The sequence below is a fragment of the Lygodium microphyllum genome, chromosome 18 (genome assembly GCF_053477565.2).
Source record: "Lygodium microphyllum isolate KBCC chromosome 18, Lygodium_microphyllum_v1.1.10, whole genome shotgun sequence".
NCBI classification, from domain to species: Eukaryota; Viridiplantae; Streptophyta; class Polypodiopsida; order Schizaeales; family Lygodiaceae; genus Lygodium; species Lygodium microphyllum.
The window spans coordinates 100,987,544-100,995,375 of record NC_141152.1 but is presented as its reverse complement, the minus strand read 5'-3'; the positions used below and the strand labels follow the sequence as shown (position 1 = coordinate 100,995,375).

At 41.3% G+C, this 7,832-nt stretch overlaps 1 pseudogene; it reads right to left on the bottom strand.

Annotated features, from left to right (window-relative positions):
• Nucleotides 1-5,297: 5,297 nt before the first annotated feature.
• Nucleotides 5,298-6,809, bottom strand: LOC148021205 (NPL4-like protein A pseudogene; annotated as a pseudogene).
• Between the last annotated feature and the right edge of the window lie 1,023 nt (nt 6,810-7,832).

Below are 7,832 nucleotides of genomic sequence, written 5' to 3'. Positions count from 1 at the left end.
TGAGGTAGAATATCAAGCCTTGCTTTTAGGTTTGAGGTGGTGTCTCTCACATGGTGTCACTCGACTTAATGTTTTTGGGGATTCTATGCTAATTGTTAAGCAAATGAAAGGAATTCGGGCTTGTAAAAATGATAACTTAGCAGTGAAAATGAGAGAAGCTAAAATTCTCATGAGAAAGCTACAGAAAGCCCAAATCTATTTTGTGCCAAGGTGCACAAATGGCGACGCAGATGCTCTAGCAGCTGAAAAATTGAAAGAGGTAATGGTGGGCATCATTACAGTAAAGCTTCCCTTGTTTCAGGGTAAGTTTCAACTACAAGATGTGCTTTATTTTCTTCAGCATGGTGAGGAACCTACACATATGAGTAAGAGTGAGAAAAGGTGGCTGGCTACTAAGGCCACTAAATATTGCTTGATAAATGATGTGTTGTATTGCAAAGGAAAGGATGCAGTGCTTAGAAGGGTGCCAACAGCAAATGAGATTATGGACGTGATTAAGAGCTGCCATGAGGGGGTTTGTGGCAGACATTTTTCTCAAGAAATAACCAGCAGGAAGATTCTCCAAGCCGGTTTTGTGTGGCCTAGTCTACATCGAGATGTACACCATTGGTGCCGCACTTGTGACGATTGCCAAAAGGCCGAACCAAGGAAGCTAGTGCATGAGGAACAAAATCCCATAACTACATATGGCCCATTTGAGAAATGGGGGATTGATGCAATAGGGCCACTCCCACGAACCTAGTCTGGCAAGGAATACATCATAATGGGTGTGGACTACAAAGCAACTAGTAGGATCATAACCCAAGAAGTGGAAAAATTTGTGTTTGAAAATATTTGTTGCAGGTTTGGCACACCTTTGGAAATTATCTTTGATCGAGGTCTTGGTTTTAGGGTGAACCTAGTAGGGGAGCTAATGGAAAGGCTAAAAATCAAGCACAGGCATTCTACTCGCTACTACCCACAGTGTAATGGTTTGGTCGAAAAAGTGAATGGGCTGATTTGTAAGATAATTACCAAGCAAGTACACATCCACCCCAAGCACTGGGATAAAAAATTGAGTGCAACTCTTTGGGCCTACAGGACTTCATTTAGAACCTCACTTGGCTATACTCCATTTCACCTCGTCTATGTGGCCAAGAGGCTTTGCTTCCTATAGAGGTGGAACTGGCCAATTTGCATGTTTTAGTAGCCAATCGAGAGAAGAATCAAGATAAGAAGTTAGAGGATAGGATCTTGGATCTAGAGAGGCTGGAGTTAGATAGAGAAGCAGAAGTCCAACACTATTCCATGCAGGCTAAAGAGAGAAGGATGACATTTAATAAGAAGCTGGCTAGCAAACACATAAAGGAAGGATCACTTGTGCTATGTTATGATAACCTCTTTGATAACAGAAAGGATGCTAAACTTGTGTTCAAGTGGGAAGGGCCATTCATGGTCATAAGGAGATATCCAAATGGCAGCTATAAGCTAGGTGACATGGATGGGAAGGTTCACAAGACAAGGGTAAATGGATGGCGACTGAAGCCTTATTTTCAAAGAAATATGAACACTTTGGAGCAGTCATTCAATGAAGAGCCACCAATGAGGGGGTGCAGTCCTCCTTGCTCTATTGGACCATCATTATCAAGCTAGAGGCATCAATACCTCGAGCCTAAGGGGAGGGCTAATGATCCGGGCTTTTTACAACCCGGATTATTACCACAAAATTTGGCCAAAGCCCCTATCAAGAGCTTACCATATCACTTTGGGTTTACTCTTCAAGCACTAGGTATGCTACATTGCTTCTAGCTTATGATAACTCTAGCAAATGGGGGGAACAAGTTCTTAGGAGGCATGTCAATGTAAAGGGTTAAAGGGATGGTTATCTTAGTGAAGATGAAAATGGATTACACCTAGAAGTTGAGTGAGTGCATATATTTTTTCAAAGGACTAGCCTCCAACTATACATGGGCTCCGTCTGCATCACTAAGATTTGGAATCTATCACCATCATTGGAGAACACCTCACCCTAGCACACAAGTCAATATCCACATCATGGTGTCACTTGGATCTTGCACAAAATCTTACAAGCATGGACCCCTTTTGTCACATGCTTATATGTATTTATATATATATGGGGGACTAAAGTCAAAGCAGCTTTTGGAAGCCGTTTTTTATAATCTCAATAACCCCCAAGAAAAAGCGAATTTCAAGAAAATTCTCGCGTTACCTGATCGGTTTCGACCTGGTCTACAAAGTTGCAGAAGAAACTTTTTTCAGATTCTTCACGGATTTGAAGTTACGAAGGCGCAGACTACTGGCTATATGTAATTTGCTTCTCTCTTTCACCACACCAACTTTCCACTCTATCCTTCTTGTAAATATATTATAATAATGTGCTTTGGGTACCCACCTCTTGTAATCTAGCTCCATTTCTCTATTTTGTCTACCACCACCCTTGGCTTCTTGCATGATGACCAAGGTGGGGACTTGTCCCATCCACTATTCTTCATATTTTCAAAGATGCCATACATCATCTAGGATTATGTTAATCAACAAGATTAGCTTAATCTAATCTCTCATGGAGGCTATATAAAGAGCCCATGGAGAATGAAGAAAAGGGGAGGAGGACAATGACAAGCCCATGAGAGCACTCTAGAATACCCTCATGCTAGTCCATCTCTTTGAGGTGAGCTATGAGTGAGTTCTTTTATTATGTAGCATAATGGTAAGCTTCCTCTACCTCTTCTCATATTATCTCCCTCTCTTCTCATCTTCTCATTCCATATATCATAATGGCAAGCTTCCTCTATCTCTTCTCCTATTATCTTCCTCTCCTCTCATCTCTCTCTCTCATATTCTAATATGGTGTCTAGTACATATATTCTCTCTTGTAAATTTGTGTCTTGGTTCTCTTGATTCTCTTTGAGAAAAAGGATGTCTTAGCCCATCCTCCCTTTGGCTAGGTGGTGCCCCTCTTTAGTTATCTTAGTAAGAATTGGAGGTTGGATGGGTAAGAGGCAATCCGTTCATCATTTCAGCCCTCACCATCAATTGTGAGATGGGTTGTTTTCCTGGTCAACATATTGAGGACCATCATTTTCTTTAGCAACAATGAGAATTTGGGTGAAACTGAGTATGACATCTTTTCTTACTGAGCGTTAAGAGGTGAGGTTAAGGATTTGAATTATCAAGGAACTTTTTTTGCACTTTGCATGACGCACAAGCACATGTAGATAGGCTAGGCAAAATTTCTTCAAGTGCATCCATATTTTTTTGTGTGAGCATTGTTTGAATGGTCGCATATCATGGATCCGATGTTGCATATTTCTAAAATCAAGAGTGGATGAGCACAAAGTTCTATTTCAGGAATTGTCTCTAGGGTCACATTGCATAGCAGGAAGACAATTGGTGATTATTATCAAAATAGATAGCTGCTATGAAGAAGATAATTTTAAGGAAGTATCAATGATAAGCTAGTAGAGGGTTTCACAATTATTTGTACTAGTTGAAGAAGCATGTGAATAAACCAAGTCCTTGGGGTTTGAAGGAAGAAATACACTTGGAAATCTAGGAATAGCATGGCAAATGACCCTAGGTGAGCTTGGACACCTCCAAACTCAACAGAATTCAGGAAGTGCCCTCACGCTTAGGGATGCCCAAGGTGGAAAGTTGTATGAAAATGTGGGAGCCTTAGAGGTTTTTTGGAATCTTGTTAACTCAATTTCGATTTCTGAATAGTGTTGTGATACCACTAAAGAGCATAAAGGGGAAATGCAATGGAAGTGTACATGACAGCCAGGTGTGGCAGCGTTCTAAAGGACTAGAAGACGTAGGCATCACAAGAATAATGATAGCATAGTTGACTCTGGTTGACGGCATTATGACAGAATCGTGGCAACTTTTACGCTTGAGTAGACTTCGTGTCTACCATTGTTGATAGGTAAAAATAATGATAAATAGGCCTGATTGGTGACTATCTATCGCAGGCATAAAATGGCATGTTCTGCAAGACAGGATGACAACTTTTTTAATTATAGGATGGTGCCTAATTGAATAGTGGACATTGATGAAAGGCAAGCACCTTTGACCGAGATGAAGGCAGCATATTTATCAGTGGTGGAGAGTCCAATGAAGCAGCTGGAAAGGCAATGTTTTAACATACTGAGATGATAGCAATTTCTAAGGAAAAGTTGACGAGGTAGAATATATTAGACAATTTGACATTTAAACGAAGCGAAGGTGGTGGAAAAAGGAGGAAAGTATAAAAAGCTTTATTGGAGAGCTTTAAGCATGAAGCGTTAAGGCTTTCATGTTTTAACGAAAAAGCTTTTAAGCTTTAAATAATAAAAAGAAAAAAGATAACGTGTGTGAGGGTAGAAGAAAAACTATATAAGGAGGTAAGGGAGGAGTCTTAGGTGCCTTCCCCCTCAATTCCAATTGTATATTGTGAGAGAGGTGAGAGGAGGGTTGCATGCGGGAGTGTGAACTCTTGTTGTGCTAGTTGTGAAGTCGGAGAATTTGGATGTCGAAGCATTGAGTGGTGGCCCAAGGTTATCAAGGTATGAAATTTCCATGATGTTGGATTTGTTGAATAGTGCGCGAGGGAGACAAGGAACGGAGGAAGAGAGAGGCAAAAGAGAGATACGAGACACCGAAAGTGGAACCCCAAAAGTGTGTCAACTAAGCACACATGATATGAATATATAGAGGGGACCTATGGCGCTATATATAGATGAGCACTATATATAGATAGACTATGTATAGCTAACACGGGAGCTATAAATAGACAGACTATATATAGCTAACACCCCCGCTCAAATAAAGGTCCCTTACTATGGATGGAAAAACCGTTGGGGGCTCAAGGGAAAAACCCAAAGCTCTATATAAGCCTATCGTTATATTAATATTAAAAATATAAAATTACAAAGTTGAACTTACAAGAGCCTATTCATAGGTATCATTCCATTGAGCTACATCACTCAGGAGCTACATCGCTCATGAATTACAACAGCCTATTCAGAGGCATCAAAAGAGCTTTACCACTCCTAAATATACAATATGTAAAATAAGGATAAGCAACATCACTACAAAAGATAAAATCTCCAAGACAAGGTCTATAGAGACGGTTCGCGACGCCACTCTATATAACACATGTGGGGCCCCATGAACAGAATATAAATGAAATAATTTGTCATCAGCTGGAATATAGATGCTCATCAACTGGAAAGAATATAAACGAAATAATGTGTCATCAGCTAGAATATAGACGCTCATCAGCTGGAAAGAATATAAACGAAACAATGTATCATCAGCTAGAATATAGACGCTCATCAATGGAATAACGAATGAGGCCGATCATCATGAAGCATGGAAATATCAACATCCAAAAGTAATGTTGATGTTGTATATCAACATCCAAAAGTAATGTTGATGTTGAAATGTAGAGAGAGAGAGAGAGAGAGAGAGAGGAAGCTTATCTGCTAAGTGGCTCTCGTACACTACCAGGTTTCTAAACAACCTCTCTGTATCATCTCCCACTCTTATTTTGGGAAAATACAAAATGGCCTTCTTAGCATCAAAACTGACTGAGTTCATATAAGTCTCCAGCCTTAGCAGGTTTATGTCATCTTGCCCCTCAACACCTATTGAATTGTTGCTCAATGCATTATGAGCTGTTGCTACAAAAAGAGCTACAATAACTGCATTGTCAGAGTCAGTATTTCTTTTTGGCTCATCTAATTGCTGTTCACACCCACTACCTTCCATTTCAGATGAGAACTCATGGCCATTCAGTGGCCCCGCAGATCTTCTTGCTCAGCATTCTTTGTTGGCTTTTGTGCCAATAGTGACAAAGACTCCTTTCTCTTACGGCAACGTTGGGACTTATTTTCAATAGTTAGGGGTTGAGAAAATGCTGCCTGCTTCAGATACATTTTCGAACTGATAAAAGCCACTCTCGGCATGAAGCTCCACAGCTTGCCGAATTTCTTTGTTTGACAAAGTGTAGTCTCTCTTGTTCTGGCTTATTGTTTGAGTGAAGATGAAGCCTACCCTGCACATCCCTAACCCAATGACTATGGCCTCGACCTATCTTTCCTCTTCTAGATCCCTAAAGAGAAGCAAGGTGTCCTCTGTGCCTTGTTTGGGGGGTTCGTAAATGAATTCAATAAAACCTGGACCTACTCAGTTAGGGTTCCATACATGAAGCCCCCGCGTTTCACAGTGAAGACCAAGCTATCATTGACATAATGCTAAAAAGCATTTGCTGCATCGCGATCAAAGGAGACCGGTACATAGTGAGGCTTCTCCTGTCGCTCGATTCTTGTCTGCCGTGCAATCAGATCATCGATAGTCATTTTCTTCTCAAACGTGCCAGCAGGATTGACAGGGGGGCCTGCAACAGTGCGCTCGCCTTCGTAGAAGAGAAAGATGATGGAGCCACGGCCGAGATAAAGGGAGGACAGCGAGACGGACGGGTTTGTAACGCGAAGCTGCACAACTATGGTGGCCTCCTGCAGCAGCTGTCCCACAGTGCAGGAAGGATCGACGTCCACGCGCTCCAGGCCATCGCGGCTTCTAATGTGTAAAATCATGGCTACGGTGGAGGTGCCTCTTTGTCTCTCAGAAAGAAGAATTAAAAGAACGTGAAAGAGGAGTCTTACTAAGAGGAAGTCTCGGCCGCATACCAGAAGAAACCATGGTCCCCCTGAAATTACAACAAAGATTCAAGCCAGGCAGAAGGATTCGCTGCTACTGCTGCTGCCATGAAGATGTAGGGGGAGGAGTCGTGGCGACGACCTGGTCACGAGGGATGGCATCACGGTTGGGGATTTCGGGGTGGGGGCGGCAAACCCTGGGGCTGCCTCGGCGGAGGGGTTGGCGGTATACTCTCATACCATGTTGAACAGTGCACGAGGGAGACGAGGAACGAAGGAAGAGAGAGGCAAAGAGAGACAAGAGACACTGAAAGTGGAACCCCAGAAGTGTGTCAACTGAGTACACATGATAGGAATATATAGAGGGGACCTGGGGTGTTATATATAGACGGGCTCTATATATAGACAGACTATATATAGCTAACACGGGCGCTATATATAGACAGACTATATATAGCTAACAGGATTTGTCTTCAAAGTTTGTTTTAAACTTTGTGCAAAATGTTGATTTTTTGAACTTCATGGGTATTTGAATGATGCCCTTCCCAAATTTGGGATTTAGTTGTTTGAGCTACAAGAGGCATTGTGTAATGTTTGGTTTTGTATGTTGGTTTGTGTGGTGGTTGTCAAAACATTTAAAATTTTTGTGTTGTGTTGTGCATCCGACAAAGTCAATTTCCCAAACAGGCACTCCTTAACGGCTTGTTATCAGGTTGTGAGTGAGACTTGTTCTTGATCACTGCTCGGGTAACATCTCTTTTTGGGTGTCCCCCACTGAGTGCCAAAATTGACTTTTTCTTGGTTGTTTGACTTGTATATGACCTAGTTTTGAATTCTTTTGATTGTTGATTTGTGAAGATGGCTGATGATTTTCTTGAGCTCCATGGTAATCGTATAGAAGATCCCGAAAGATTTTTAGAAAAGAAAGAGCTGTGCTATTTGATAGAGAGAGTGGCTGACCCTGAGGATAAACTACAGATTCTTAAGTATCAATTGTAGGGAGAGGCATGAAATTGGTTGCTTGACTTTGAGAGAAGCCTAAATTTTAGGAGAAAAAAATTGGACCGAGACTACTAAAAATGCATTTCTATCTAGGTTTAAAAAAAGAGAAAGTTAGAGTATGATTTGGGCAAGAATCGAAACTTGTATTCAAAAATAGGATCAGTGTGTTGAGGATTTTGCTAGATTTTGAAA